This window comes from Lipotes vexillifer, unplaced genomic scaffold (assembly GCF_000442215.2).
Source record: "Lipotes vexillifer unplaced genomic scaffold, Lipotes_vexillifer_v1.1 scaffold717, whole genome shotgun sequence".
In the NCBI taxonomy this organism is placed as follows: Eukaryota; Metazoa; Chordata; class Mammalia; order Artiodactyla; family Lipotidae; genus Lipotes; species Lipotes vexillifer.
The window spans coordinates 1,868,570-1,885,212 of NW_006798707.1; the positions used below are offsets into that span (position 1 = coordinate 1,868,570).

Consider the following 16,643-nt stretch of genomic DNA (forward strand, 5'->3'; position numbering starts at 1 on the left):
CTTCTCAAGTTTGATTTTGCTATGATGCCTATACCATAAGGGGTTCTATTATTGTTCAAAAACTATGTTCTTAGTTTTGTTTTTTGGAAATTTTTTTTTGTCTCATTGAAGTTTTGTAATTAAAAGTTGGAGGACTTGCTTTGAAATCTTGTCCCCCCTCCCTTTTTTAAAAGGGAAGTGTTAAACAGGAAGTACTAACCCAAACCTAAAGAATTATCTTAAATTTTGGAGCACAGCTGTAAAAATACAGTTGGCAAGAGTAGGATGGGATTGTTGCAAAATATCTAATAATTACACATAAACTGTTACTTTAGTTGATTTTTTAAAAAAATTGTAGTTTAAGTGTGGTCCCTTTAGATGCTTTGTGTTACAAATTCACCCCATATTGAAGCTGAAGGCCTTACCTGGAGAAAATAAGGCGGCGTGCCCCTACAGATCTGTCCTGTATTAAATCCGCCCAGTGGAAGGTAGCATATGCTAAATGCCAAAGGTATATTACAGGCTAAGAGCTCCAGAAGTTTAAAGAAGCTTGTCAGAAAAGGCTTTGTTGCGGAGGTGAAACTTACAATAATACTTGAAGAATGGAACAAAAGTGGGGAGTGTGGCAGAGAGTATTTCAAGTAAGGGGAATGACATAAACAAATGATATATATAATATATTGTAGAAGAAGGTACTTGACAGGTTTGCTGAAGAGTAGTTAATATAAGGAAGGGCTAGAAAAGGTTAGAAAGATAACTTGGGATAAGATTGTGGAATGCATTGAATGCTAGGTTAAGAGCCACTGAAGGAAATGGTACTTGGAGAATTGTCTAACAACAGTGTGGTCAGTACAATGGATTTAGAGAGATTGAGGACTGTTGTAAAAATCTGTGGGGGGGAAGGGGCTTTGAGCTAGGATGATGCAAGAGGGAACACTATGATGGAAAGGATAAGAAATATACGTTTACAATTTCTCTTTTACGAATTGCCTGTAAAATTTACAAAGCACATCTTCAATATTGGCAAGGATTGTGAGTATAGACGTTATCTTTCTATCTATCTGTCTATCTATCTATCTATCTATTTTGGTGAGAGTATAGACTTTAAAAGTTAGAAAGGCCCTTAAGTTTTATCTTATTCCACTTTTCTGTTTTAATGTTCAGGAAATCGACCTAGATTTATTTAATTTTATTTTTTTAACATCTTTATTGGAGTATAATTGCTTTACAATGGTGTGTTAGTTTCTGCTGTATGACAAAGTGAATCAGCTATATGTATACATTTATCCCCATATCTCCTCCCTCTTGCGTCTCCCTCCCACCCTCCCTATCCCACCCCTCTAGGTGGACACAAAGCACCAAGGTGATCTCCCTGTGCTATGGGGCTGCTTCCCACTAGCTATCTATTTCACATTTGGTAGTGTGTATATGTCCATGCCACTCTCTCACTTCGTCCCAGCTTACCCTTCCCCCTCCCCGTGTCCTCAAGTCCATTCTCTATGTCTGCGTCTCTATCCCTGTCCTGCCCCTAGGTTCTTCAGAACCATTTTTTTTTTTTTAAGATTCCATATATATGTGTTAGCATATGGTATGTGTTTTTCTCTTTCTGACTTACTTCACTCTGTATGACAGTCTCTAGGTCCATCCACCTCATTACAAATAACTCAATTTCATTTCTTTTTATGGTGGAGTAATATTCCATTGTATATATGTGTCACATCTTCTTTATCCATTCATCTGGGAAATCGACCATATTGTTGTGTTGGAGTTGATATTATAACTTCACTCTTCTGATGTTTAGGTTTTTTTTTCTTTTTTTTTAGAAGTGTAACCTTTTTATTATTTATTTATTTATTTAATGGTGTATATTTTATTTATTTATTTATTTGATTGCTCCGGGTCTTAGTTGCGGCAGGTGGGCTCCCCAGTTGCGGCTCGTGGGCTTCTTAGTTGTGGCTCACCGACCCCTTAGTTGCGGCACACAGGCTCCCTAGCTGTGGCATGCGAACTCTTAGTTGCGGCATGCATGTGGGATCTAGTTCCCTGACCGGGGATTGAGCCTGGGCCCCCTGCATTGTGAGCGTGGAGTCTTAACCACTGCCCCACCAGGGAAGTCCCCTGATGTTTAGTTTTGAGTGAAGTTATCGTAAATGTTTTTGAGAAATTAGCTGAAAAAGAACAGCCAAAAAAATAAAGCACTATATCTAAAAGAAAGATTACAAATCTAGGGGAACACCTCTCTCTAGCTATAGTTTATCTAAGGCCTCAGGCAGGTTACCCCAGTGCTTCTTTATGGACCAGTCAGCTGGACAAGTCTAGATAAGCAACCAGGATACACCCTGCACTAGCTGGGTGAGGTCTACACAGCTCTGGAGGGTGCCCTGTATCTTTGCAAAAAACGGTTTGAAGTAGCTTAAAGGATACACATAAGGTTAATAAAAATATATGAGGTGCCCTAACCCATCTGATGAAGCCAGTTTTTTCTAAACACAGACTCTTCATTCAGGAAGGTGAATTTCATTATGGACTTTGAGATTCTCAGCTGAATGGAAAGTACTAGATAGATACCAGATCTAGAGATGGGTATCTCATAGATATCAGGGAATCATAAAATTATTGTTAGGATCTTAATAGTACAGTTGGTCCCACTTCTGGCTATATGCTAGAATAATTTAGGAAGCCTGTTAAAAATACAAATTTTTGAACCTCACTGGACGTACTGAATTAGATAGATGCTTTAGGGAGCCACAGAGTCATTAAGTTCCCTGGGTGATTTTTATGTGTTAGTCTGTGAACTGCTATTGGGAACCACTAATTGAATCCATCTCTTACAGTAATATCTCCAACAGAAGGCCATTTGCCTTTGCTTGACATTATTTCCAGTGAGGTATCATTTTCCATTTTGGGAATAGCTCTGATTTTTTTAAAATAACTTCTTTATTGAGACATAATTTATATGCCATGCAATTCACCTATTTAAAGTATATAATTCAGTGGGGTTTTTTTTTTAACATCTTTATTGGAGTATAAATGCTTTACAATGGTGTGTTAGTTTCTGCTTTATAACAAAGTGAATCAGCTATACACATACATATATCCCCATATCTCCTCCCTCTTGCGTCTCCCTCCCACCGTCCCTATCCCACCTCTCTAGTTGGACACAGAACACCGAGCTGATCTCCCTGTGCTATGCGCTGCTCCCCACTAGCCATCTCTTTTACATTTGGTCGTATATATATGTCCATGCCACTCTGTCACTTCGTCCCAGCTTACGCTTCCCTCTCCCTGGGTCCTCAAGTCCATTCTCTACATCTGCATCTTTATTCCTGTCCTGCCCCTAGGTTCTTCAGAACCTTTTTTTTTTTTTTTAAGATTCCATATATATGTGTTAGCATATGGTATTTGTTTTTCTCTTTCTGACTTACTTCACTCTGTATGACAGACTCTAGGTCCATCCACCTCACTACAAATAACTCAATTTCATTTCTTTTTATGGCTGAGTAATATTGCATTGTATATATTTGCCACATCTTCTTTATCCATTCATCTGTTGATGAACACTTAGGTTGCTTCCATGTCCTGGCTATTGTAAATAGAGCTGCAGTGGACATTGTAGTACATGACTCTTTTTGAATTATGGTTTTCTCAGGGTATATACCCAGTAGGTATTGCTGGGTCATATGGTAGTTCTATTTTTAATTTTTTTAAGGGACCTCCATACTGTTCTCCATAGTGGCTGTATCAATATTCATTCCCACCAACAGTGCAAGAGGGTTCCCTTTTCTCCACACCCTCTCCAGCATTTATTGTGTGTAGATTTTTTGATGATGGCCATTCTGACTGGTGTGAGGTGATACCTCATTGCAGTTTTGAGTTGCATTTCTCTAATGATTAGTGATGTTAAGCATCTTTTCATGTGTTTGTTGGCAATCTGTATATCTTTTTTGGAGAAATGTCTATTTAGGTCTTCTGCCCATTTTTGGATTGGGTTGTTTGTTTTTTTGATATTGAGCTGCATGAGCTGCTTGTATATTTTGGAGATTAATCCTTTGTCAGTTGCTTCGTTTGCAAATATTTTCTCCCATTCTGAGGGTTGTCTTTTCATCTTGTTTATGGTTTCCTTTGCTGTGCAAAAGCTTTTAAGTTTCATTAGGTCCCATTTGTTTATTTTTGTTTTTATTTCCATTTCTCTAGGAGGTGGGTCAAAAAGGATCTTGTTGTGATTTATGTCATAGAGTGTTTTGCCTGTGTTTTCCTCTAAGAGTTTTATAGTGTCTGGCCTTACATTTAGGTCTTTAATCTACCTTGAGTTTATTTTTGTGTATGGTGTTAGGAAGTGTTCTGATTTCATTCTTTTACATGTACCTGTCCAGTTTTTCCAGCACCACTTACTGAAGCGACTGTCTTTTCTCCACTGTATATTCTTGCCTCCTTTGTCAAAGATAAGGTGACCATATGTGTATGGGTTTATCTCTGGGCTTTCTCTCCTGTTCCATTGATCTATATTTCTGTTTTTGTGCCAGTACCATACTGTCTTGATTAATTTCAGTGGTTTTTTAGTTGTGCAACTATAACCACAGTCAAATTTAGAACATTGTCATCACCCCTAAAAGAAATTCCAAACCCATTAGCAGTCACTTCCCTATCCTCCCCACCCCCACCTGTGTTCACTCTCAGCAATAACTAATGTATATTTCTGTCTGTGGATTTGCCTATTCTGGATATTTCATGTAAATGGAATCAAATAATATATGGTACTTGTGACTGACTTCTTTCACTTAGCGTACTGTTTTCAATGTAACGTGTATCACTACATCATTTTTTATTGCCAAGTAATATTCTATTGTATACATGTACATTTTATTTGTACTTTTGTCAGTTGATGAACATTTGGGTTGTTTACACATTTGGGCTATTATAAATACTGCTGTTGTGTGGACATATTTTTAGTCCTTTTGGATATATAGGAGTGGAATTACAGGGTCAAATGGTAACACTATGTTTAACTTTTTGAGGAACTCCCTGGCTGTTTTCCAAAGTGTCTGTACCATTTTACATCCCCATCCGTGGTGTATAAATGTTCCAGTTTCTTCACATTCTCACTAACACTTATTGTTATCTATCTTTATGATTAGACCCATCCTAGTGGGTGTAAAGTGGTTATCTCATTGCGGTTTTTTGATGTTTTGCATCTTTTTCTGTGTTAATTGGCCATTTATTTATCTTCTTTGTAGAAATGTCTATTCAAATCCTTTGCCCATTTTTAAATTGGGTTATTTGTCTCTTTATTGTTGAGGTATAAGTGTTCTTTATATATTCTGGGTACAAGTTCTTTATCAAGATATATGACTTACAAAACTTTCTCCCATTCGATGGATTATTTTTTCACTTTCTAGATAGTATTGTTTGAAGGGAAAAAATTTTTAATTTTTAGGAAGTCCAACTTGTCTTTTTTCTTTTGTTGTTTGTGCTTCTGGTTTCATATCTAAGAAACCATTGCCTAGTCCAAGTTTAATAATTTTTGCTCTTACTGTGAGGTAGGGGCCTTGCTGTGTTATTTTACAAGTGGAGATCCAGATGCCTCAAGCACAGTTTATTGGAAAGACTAATTTTTCCTTATTGAATTGTTTTGGCATTCTTGGCATTCTGAAACTCAATTGATTATAAATGTGTGGGTTTGTTTCTGAACTCCCAATTTGTATACCCGTACCACACTGTCTTGCTTTCTGTGACTTTGTAATAAGTTTTGAAATTGGGAAGTATGAGTTTTTGAATTTTGTTCTTCTTTTCCAAGATTGCTTTGACTAGTGGGTTGCTCTCATTTCCACATTAATTTTTTTTTTTTTTTTTTTTTTTTTTTGCGGTACGCGGGCCTCTCACTGTTGTGGTCTCTCCCATTGTGGAGCACAGGCTCCGGACGCGCAGGCTCAGCGGCCATGTCTCACGGCCCAGCCGCTCCGCGGCACGTGGGATCCTCCCGGACCGGGCCATGAACCCGTGTCCCCTGCATCGGCAGGCAGATTCTCAACCACTGCGCACCAGGGAGGCCCTCCATATTAATTTTAGGATAAGCTTGTCAATTTCTGCAAGGAATCCAACTGGGATTTTGGAAGAGATTGCATTTAATCTGTATATCCAGCTAGAGATTATTTCCATTTTAACAACATTGTCTTCTAATCCAGGAACATGAAATGCCTTAACATTTTTAAGTCTTTTGTTAATATCTTTTAATAATTTTTGTAATTTTCAGAGTACAGGTTTTACACTTGTTAAATTTATTCTTAAGAACTTTATTCTTTTTGTAAATAAACTTGTTTTTAATTTCATTTTCATTTTCACATTGATACTGTACAGAAACAATTGATTTTTGTATATTGATCTTGTATCCAGCAACCTTACAGCTCTAACTTTTAACATAAAGTTTTTCTTTCTATTGAGCAGAAAGCTCTTTACAGACTTATGTTCTTCATCTTTTTCTACTTTTTTGATGTAAATCAGTTTCTTGTGCAAGCTGGGTGATTACATATTTTGATATTGAGATGTGGTCATAAAATACCGATATTGCTTTTCCTTTGATCTCTTAAACTCAACTTAAAGAATTTCATAAGATAGAAATGGAAGCAGCATTGCAATTAGCTTACAGTATGTCTGGGAGCTTCTTTTAAGATCAACATTCATAAATTGTAGTAGATTTCTTAAAAATTTGCCTCATTGCTCTACATTATATATGCTAATAATTTATTCACCAAACCATGTAAGGTAATAATAATTGAAAGTTATGACCTAAGGCCTAAGCAATGGAGATAAAGCCTGAACTCTATGCCATATGAACCAGCAATCCCATTCCTGGGCATATATCCAGACAAAACGATAATTTGAAAAGATACATGTACCTCTGTGTTCATAGCAGCACTATTTACAATAACCAAGACATGGAAACAACCTAAATATCAGTCAACAGATGAATGGTAAAGAAGATGTGGAATATGTATATAGGAATATTACTCAGGCATTAAAAAGAATGAAATAATGCCATTTGCAGCAACATGGATGGACCTAGAGATTATCATACTAAGTAAAGTAAGTTAGAAAGAGAAAGACAAATACGATATCACTTATATGTGGAATCTAAACTGTGACACAAATGAACATATCTGTGAAACAGAAACAGACTCATAGACATAGAGAACAGACTTGTGGTTGCCAAGGAGGGTATGGGGGGAAGGGAAGAATTAGGAGTTTGGGATTAGCAGATGCAAACTATTATATATAGGATGGAAAAACAACAACATCCTGCTGTATAACACAAGGAACTGTACTCAGTATCCTGTGATACATCATAATGAAAAAGAATATTGAAAAGAATATATCATATATGTATAAGCGAGTCACTTCACTATACAGCAGAAATTAACACAACTCGTAAATCACTATACTTCAATTAAAAAAAAAAGCCTGAAGTATACTCTAGATGTGCTCTCTGGTGAGCAGGGTTAGCACACAACTTTATTTAATAGACAATATGAGAAAATCATGTGAATACAGCACAGTACATGGCAGAGGGAGCAGTTAATTTGGTTTGGGGCTGGTGGTGGAAAGTTTTCAATACAACAATAACATGATAATCATCCAGTTAATCTGTGCTTAGAAGTATTTTTTCAGGGACACTTAAGAAGAATTGATTCTTGGTTGGAGAGGTTATTTGTAGAGCTTTTTGCTGTTTGTACTTTTGCTTTGAGCCTCAAGTCCGAAGCATATGCTGATTAAAGAGCTGTCCCCGCCATATAAGTTAATTTGTCCGTGGCTTTGCTTTCACTCTGTTCTGTCTTATGTGTTTGCCGTACTGTTTCATCTGTCATATTGTAACTAAGAGGCTGAGTTATTGATGCCCTCCTTGACTAATGAAAAAGCATAAAAATCAACAAAAGACAAATTGAGGAAAATCCTATCTGTGGGTATTTATTGATTACACACTGTATGTCCAGCACTGTGTTATATGGAATTTGACCTCAAGGAGGCTAAATTTTAGGGAGACATAGATACATGAAAACAAATGGCCATAGGTGGTATATACTTCAGTGCTGGAATACTTGATACCAAGAAGTGCTGTGGGATAATTGCATAGTGTTTTCACATATTTTATATAATATGAGAAGAGAGAATGATCACTAGATTAAGACAGAGGCGCCATTAAAATGAGAAAGGGAAAATTATCATGGGTTGGGACTGCAGGATTAAAATCATCAGAAAGAAGTTGGAACTTGTGCTGAACTGTAAGTGATGGGTCTGCTCTAGCGGTTATAATTGCTTCTCCTTCCATTCTCTTCCGTGCTCACTCTTTTCCAGACAGGCCTCCTTGCTATTCCTCCAGAGGTCTGAGGACCTCCTTAGAAACTTTTGATTTGCTATTTAGCAGTTTCATTCCCTTCTGCCTGGAACTTTCTTCTTCCGGTGTTATCTGAATGGCTTGCTCTTCTCCTATCGTCAAATGTCATTATGTGAGCGGCCTGCCCTGACATCCCTATACAAAATAGTAGTAACGCTCTCCCCATTACTTTCTCATCATTATCCTGCTTTATTTTCTTCACTGCACTATCACCATTTGATAAACTTGGGGCTGCTTATTTATTAGGTATCTGTTTCTGCTAAGGTGGCCAACTGCCCTGTTTGTCCCGGAGTGAGGGATTCTCTGGGACTTAGTATGTTCACTGCTAAGACGGGACAGTCCCAGGCAAACTGGGATACATGATCACCTTTGTTTATTCACTGGATTGGAAGCTTCTTGAGAGAATGGAATTTGTTTTCTTCACTGCTGTATCCTGGTGTCTAGAAGGGTACCTGGTGCATTGAGGTGTGCAGCGTGTATCTGTTAGATGAACAGTTTGCCTTTAAGGTTCTGCATCCTTAAGGGACTTGTTGGTTTCCAAGACTAGAAAATGTTTTCAATAAACATTTCAAAGTAGAAGAAAGAGATTCAATTTTTGAGAAATTTGTAGGATAAAAATCAGTTAACAGAAACTCTGAAGGTGTGATTTTTCAGCCTCGCTTTTGCAACACCGTGTGTTGTGTTCAGCTGCCTTAGAGGGTATTGTGAAATTCTTTCCCCCCAAAGTAATAGTGATAATTCACTTTAATTTAAAATAAAATTGCATAAAGGAGGAAGGGTGGATCATATATTTAAATGAGAAGAACATGTTGCAATTATAGCATATGGTTAGAAACCACTGATATCTGACTTCCTAGTTTGAAGAAGGTGACAACGATTTTGTGTTTGCGACAAGCATCTTCAGGGTGGGGGACCTAACACTACTGCAGGTACTACCCACTGGTTGTGTAATTATTTCACTGACTCTGTTCTGCTAATGGAACGTAAGTGTAGAAAGAGTAGTGTGCTCACACCTTGTTGCTTCCCCTTCCCTGCTCGTCTCTGTGCTACCTGAAGAAAGACATCTTTTGAACGTGTCCATGGAAAATAGTGTCCGTATCCTGTGTACATAAAAGATATTTGAAATACATGTGAAGAACGCACTAAGCTGAGATAGACTGCATGGCCCACTGTTCAAAAATGCCATCCAGAAGTGTGGTGCCCTGCTCCTCGACACGTCCTTTGCCATGGCCATTAACATATTATAAGATAGAACGCTCTGCATTTTTCAAATATCTGTTTAATGCCTCAGTTGAGGCCTGTAAAAGACTCATCCTTCACCCTCCAGCTGGACATAATGCTCAAGACAAATAAGTGAACAGAATTGCAGCCTCGGGTGATATGAGCAGGGAATAGAGGTATGTGCACAGGGTGCTGGGGGGACATGTAGGAGGAGCAGTTTATCAGATCCATGGATAGTAAGTGTCAAGGACTTAGAAACACATTATTTGGTTGTTTATAAATAATACACATTTTATGTAACTTATTGAAGAATAACATGCCTACAGAAGAATGTACAAATCGTAACTACCTAGCATGGCAAACTTCCAGAAAGTAAAGACATTATGTAATCGGCACCCAGATCAAGAAACAGAACATATCCAGCTTCCAGAAGCCCCACTCATGCCCTCTCCCATCACTGTGACCGCCTTGCCCAGGAGTAAACACTGTGCTGACTTTCTCACCGTTATTAATTTGCCTCTTTTTCACCTTTCTGCAAATGGAATCAAACAGCATGTACTTGTGTGCCTGACTTCTTTCACTCAACATTTATTTGGGAGCTTTACCCGTGTAGTAGTTGTTGTTGTTGCATGCTCATTGCTCATAGTGTTTCACTGTGTGAGCGTACCACGGTGCATTTATCCATTCTAGTGTTGATCAACGTTTGGATTATTTACATTTTTTTGCTCTTGTGAATAGTGCTATTATGAATATTCTGCATGTCTCAGTGGACATATGTGTGCATTTCTGATGGGTGTATACCGAAGGGCGGGCTCACTGGCTCGCGTTGTGTAGAGGGTAAAGGAGAGGACTGTTAATATACGCACATATGCATACACACATAATTTTGATGGTATGTGTTATAAATGAGTCTTTAAAAATACTGTTTTAGAAAAACAGAACACCTTGAAAGTACAAACAGGGTACACTTAAAATGAAACTTGACCGTTTTGTCAGTCAGCATTCAGTCAGGAGACAGAAACCATATCAGTAATTTGAGGAGGTTAGAGGAAGAATACCCCAAAAGGAACAAACTGGGAAGACCCTTTTCTCATGGCTCCCTGCAAGCCCCCCAAGGCTGAGACTCTGACCTCCTTGTTGGAGAGGGTGTGGCTACAGCCCCCTGGATGATGGAGACCCTCACTTGGGGGTGCTGGTAGGCCAAGGCTGGCAAGTAGAAGTGGGCTAGGTGCCAGTTAAGCGGGCTGGAGGGTGAGCACTGCTGGGTCTCCTGTGTGTCTCTAGCAGCTGCACCGTAGGTGCAGCTCTGAAAAGTGCACTAGAGCCAGGGTAAGAAGCTCCGTTTCTGTCATGCCTTGCACCGTCCCTCCATCACTTTCTGTTGACAAGCTAAACATTGCACCAGCTGACAGAGGAAACATGTTTACAGGGCCCAGTTCCAGTTTCATAAGCGGGACAAAGAAGAGTAGATTTGGGAGATGAGAGGCAATAAGGGAATAACCAGCACAGCTATGTAACACCAAACTTACCTTCCAGTTTATTTTTTCTGCTGTGTCTAACTTGCTATTAAACCCATCTAATGAGCTCTTAATTTTAGGTAATATATCCTTCAATTCTGCAGTTCCATTTGGTTCTTTTCTATAAGTTCTTTAGTGAATTTATCTTTTCATCTATAGTTTTCTCCATTTTCTTGTACATACTAACTGTATTTATTTTCAAGTCCTCATGAACCAATTCCAATATCTGGAATATTCTTGGGTCTATTTGTTTTGCCTGCTTTTTTTCTTTATCCATGATATGATTCTGTATTTGGTGTTTCTAGTTGTTTTGAGTGGATGTCAGACATTCCAGTTCAAAAACAATAGAGGCTCCAGGTGGTGCTCTTTTCTTCTAGAGAGAAAGTTCATTGTCCCCTCTCATAGGCAGATGCATGTTGACCGATGACCTTAATCCAGGCAGGGACTCTGCTGGGTTGAGGCTGGTTTATGGCTTTGGTAAGGGTGGGTCTACCTCTGCTTTTACTACGGTTCCTGAAGTAGAGCTCTTCAGGGTTTTTAACCAAGAGTCTGGAGTGGCCACTGTTCTTAGACCCTTTTAAGTGCTTTGGCCAATAAAATATTTTAAAATAGGCACCATGTTATTTATCAAATTATTTGAACACCCGCACAGCATGGATCTTTGCCCTGAGAGATCTCATATTCTAAATTTTGTCTTGTTAAGCCTGCTGGTAACTCTGCTCTGCTTTTCAGAAGTGGTTGCTTAATTTTTAGCTTCTTGCCCTTGGGCTGCCCCAGAATTTATCAGATGTCTTGAGGGGAACTGGCTGCATGTTTTTTCAGGTCTCTCAAGACTCTGTTCTGATGTTTTTTTTTCTGAGTCCAACAGCAACTTTGTGCTGTGCAAAGCCTGGTTTCTCAGCCTCCTTCCTGTGCCCAGAATTTGCAAATGTCCCAGGGATACCTCTCCCTGATGCTCTCTCCTTTCTGGATTCTCAGCCCCTCCAGTTCTCATTGCTTCAGCTTCAGCAGACGTCGAATACCTTCAACTATCTGGCTTTCTGATTGTTCTTACTGAGACTGCTGGTTTATACAAAGGCACTGCATCCTATCTGGAAGCATAAGTCAGTTGTCCTACATGTAGTTTTGCCCTTTACTGACATAGGTACACTATTGATACTATGTATATGTATAAAATAGATAACTAATGAGAACCTACTGTATAGCACAGGGAACTCTACTCAGTGCTCTGTGGTGACCTAAATGAGAAGGAAATCCAAAAAAGAGGGGATATATGTATACGTATAGCTGATTCACTTTGCTGTTCAGCAGAAACTAACACAACATTGTAAAGCAACTATACTCCAATTAAAAAACAAAACAAAACAAACAAAGCAAAAGTACAAAACCTTAGTGGACCATAAATACCACTTCCTATGTTGGCAAGAATACAGAATTAAGAAAAATCATTATTAATAATAAAAATACTTAATGTTAATAAAATTTCAATAACATCAATAAAAATTATTAAAATGCCAAAAACCAGTGTACTACTTCCTTTCTTATGAAAACCTAGATTTTAAATTCCAGTAGATTTTCCTAAGGTGGAAAGAAATAAGGGTAAACGTTATTTAGAGATGGCATCTCTGGTTCTCTTGATCTGATTGCAGCTTGGATTCAAAGGATGCTTCAATGTATGATCCAAGTGAATATGAGAAAATTACGAGAAATTTCGATGCAAACTTGGTTTATGTGCTGATGAGTTAAAAACTCTGTATTTCCACCATTATCTATTTTTACTTATCAGCCATTGAAACATTTTTTGAGGTAGGAAATATGCTGATATTGTTATTCTTTGTAAAATGTACCTCCTTAGGGGAGACAGTGGAAGGCCCCTGGTCTAGGAATGATGATTTATGAGTTCGTCTGTTTTTTCAAAGGTGTTGCTACCATAACCAACTGTGGATTAAGATGAGTATTAATGTACACACATATGCACACACACATATAATTTTGAAGGCATGTGTTACAAACAAGGCTTTTAAAAGCACAGTTGTAGAAAAACAGAACATCTTGTAAGTACAAACAAGGTACATTTAAAATGTTCACTCTTGAAGTAAGTCAGAAAGATAAAAACAAATACCGTATGCTAACACATATATATGGAATATATATAAAAAAAATGGTTCTGAAGAACCTAGGGGCAGGACAGGAATAAAGACACAGACGTAGAGAATGGACTTGAGGACACGGGGAGGGGGAAGGGTAAGCTGGGACGAAGTGAGAGAGTGTCATGGACATATATACACTACCATATATAAAATAGATAGCTAGTGGGAAGCAGCCACATAGCACAGGGAGATCAGCTCAGTGCTCTGTGACCACCTAGAGGGGTGGGATAGGGAGGGTGGGAGGGAGAGGCAAGAGGGAGGAGATATGGGGATATATGTAATGTGTATGTATAGCTGATTCACTTTGTTATAAAGCAGAAACTAACACACCACTGTCAAGCAATTATACTCCAATAAAGATGTTAAAAAAAATAAATACCAAAAAAAATGTTCACTCTTATAAGACAAATGAAAAAAAGGCAAACCAAGTTATTTTTTGAAATCTAATGGCAAATATAACATTTAGCATATATTGCCAGTTTTGATTTACTCAATTGAATTTGTAAAAATGCTTCTGGGAAAATGAGGTACTGAATTGTGTGTGAAGCATTTCAGTTCAGAAACTGCTTATTCAGAGGAGTTATTTGATGATCAGTTTTGAAGATTATTCATTGTCTTTGGTTGGTCATCTCTGTCATCCTCTCTTTATCACCTTTTTTCCTCTCCAGTACTCTTCTCAAAGAGTTGGATTTTTAAATTATAACAGTGTATTTTTATTATTAACAACATATAAAATACAGATAAGTACCAAGAAAAACAAATCCTTAATCCCACAGTTTAGAGATGAGTATTATTAACATTTTAGTGGATTTACTCTCAGTATTTTTCTATGTCTTTGTCACACGCATACATGTCCTTTACAGTTTTCAATATATATTTTTTTACCTTACATGTTATTGTAAGCATTTTTCCTTTGACATGATGAGTTCGTCTGAAGAACCTTTTAAAATTGGCTTCTATTCTTTTGCCCTGTCCCTGATGGTTAGTGCCTCCCCAGGAACATAAAAAGTGTATCTCAAACCAGTCCTTTTTCTTTACTTTCAAGTTTGTTTTTCATCGAAAACACTGAACTTCACTTAAGTGAAATGGAAATAATTTGTGAATTCTTAATACCTAATAGTTGGTGATTATAATAGTACTTAATATTACAGTAACTTGCTTAAAAAAGTAAATTAATTCATCATTGTAAGTCTAATTTCTGTAAAGAGGGATTCTACCCACACTTCTCTTAAGAAAACAGAGGTGAAATTAAGGTTTTAGTGAAACAACATCCAAGTTGTTTTTGGCTAACATGTATACAGCATTGAGTAGAGATAAAGAACTCTACCTTTCGAGAGGACTTTGATTTAATTGGAGAAACAGAACTTAAACATAAATAGAGAAATATTGTAGCATATTGCTACAATATTGTGTATTGTCATAACACATTATATATACCTCTGTAGCACTACTATTTTGTCCAGTAGTTGTTTGTTTATATTTTTGTCTCCTCTGCCATTCCGAGAGCACTTTGCAGGCAGAGGTGCTTAACATCTTTATTGGAGTATAATAGCTTGACAATGGTGTGTTAGTTTCTGCTTTATAACAAAGTGAATCAGCTATACATATACATATATCTCCATATCTCCTCCCTCTTGCCTCTCCCTCCCACCCTCCCTATCCCACCCCTCTAGGTGGTCACAGAGCACTGAGCTGATCTCCCGGTGCTACGCAGCTGCTTCCCACTAGCTAGCTATTTTACAGCTGGTAGTGTATATATGTCCATGACACTCTCTCACTTCATCCCAGCTTACCCTTCCCCCTCCGCGTGTCCTCAAGTCCATTCTCTACATCTGCGTCTTTATTCCTGTCCTGCCCCTAGGTTCTTCAGAACCTTTTTTTTTTTCCTTTAGATTCCATATATATGTGTTAGCATATGGTATTTGTTTTTCTCTTTCTGACTTACTTCACTCTGTACTTCACTCTGTATGACAGACTCTGGGTCCATCCACCTCACTACAAATAGCTCAATTTCATTTCTTTTTATGGCTGAGTAATATTGCATTGTATATATGTGCCACATCTTCTTTATCCATTCATCTGTCGATGGACACTTAGGTTGCTTCCATGTCCTGACTATTGTAAATAGAGCTGCAGTGAACATTGTTGTACATGACTCTTTTTGAATTATCATTTTCTCCGGGTATACGCCCAGTAGTGGGATTGCTGGGTCATATGGTAGTTCTATTTTTAGTTTTTTAAGGGACCTCCATACTGTTCTCCATAGTGGCTGTACCAATTTACATTCCCACCAACAGTGTAAGAGGGTTCCCTTTTCTCCACACCCTCTCCAGCATTTATTGTGTGTAGATTTTTTGATGATGGCCATTCTGACTGGTGTGAGGTGATAACCTCATTGCAGTTTTGAGTTGCATTTCTCTAATGCTTAGTGATGTTGAGCATCCTTTCATGTGTTTGTTGGCCATCTGTATATCTTTTTTGGAGAAATGTCTATTTAAGTCTTCTGCCCATTTTTGGATTGGGTTGTTTGTTTTTTTGATATTGAGCTGCATGAGCTGCTTGTATATTTTGGAGGTTAATCCTTTGTCAGTTGCTTCGTTTGCAAATATTTTCTCCCATTCTGAGGGTTGCCTTTTTGTCTTGTTTATGGTTTCCTTTGCTGTGCAAAAGCTTTTAAGTTTCATTAGGTCCCATTTGTTTACTTTTGTTTTTATTTCCATTTCTCTAGGAGATGGGTCAAAAATGATTTTGCTGTGATTTATGTCATAGAGTGTTTTGTCTATGTTTTCCTCTAAGAGTTTTATAGTGTCTGGCCTTACATTTAGGTCTGTAATCCATTTTGAGTTTATTTTTGTGTGTGGTGTTAGGGAATGTTCTAATTTCATTCTTTTACATGTAGCTGTCCAGTTTTCCCAGCACCACTTATTGAAGAGGCTGTCTTTTCTCCATTGTATATTCTTGCCTCCTTTATCAAATATAAGGTGACCATATGTGTGTGGGTTTATCTCTGGGCTTTCTCTCCTGTTCCATTGATCTATATTTCTGTTTTGTGCCAGTACCATACTGTCTTGATTACTGTAGCTTTTTACTATAGTCTGAAGTCCGGGAGCCTGATTCCCCCAGCTCCGTTTTTCTTTCTCAAGATTGCTTTGGCTGTTTGGGGTCTTTTGTGTTTCCATACAAATTGTAAAATTTTTTGTTTTAGTACTGTGAAAAATGCCATTGGTAGTTTGATAGGGATTGCAATGAATCTGTACATTGCTTTGGGTAGTATAGTCATTTTCACAATGTTGATTCTTCCAATCCAAGAGCATGGTATATCTCTCCATCTGTTTGTATCATGTTTAATTTCTTTCATCAGTGTCTTATAGTTTTCTGCCTACAGGTCTT

The 16,643-nt window shown here is 37.9% G+C and overlaps 1 protein-coding gene across 3 annotated transcripts in view; it reads left to right on the top strand.

Annotated features, from left to right (window-relative positions):
* The window catches only part of BABAM2 (BRISC and BRCA1 A complex member 2), a 441,510-nt gene that overhangs the window by 88,726 nt on the left and 336,141 nt on the right, over positions 1–16,643 (top strand). The window lies entirely within an intron of this gene.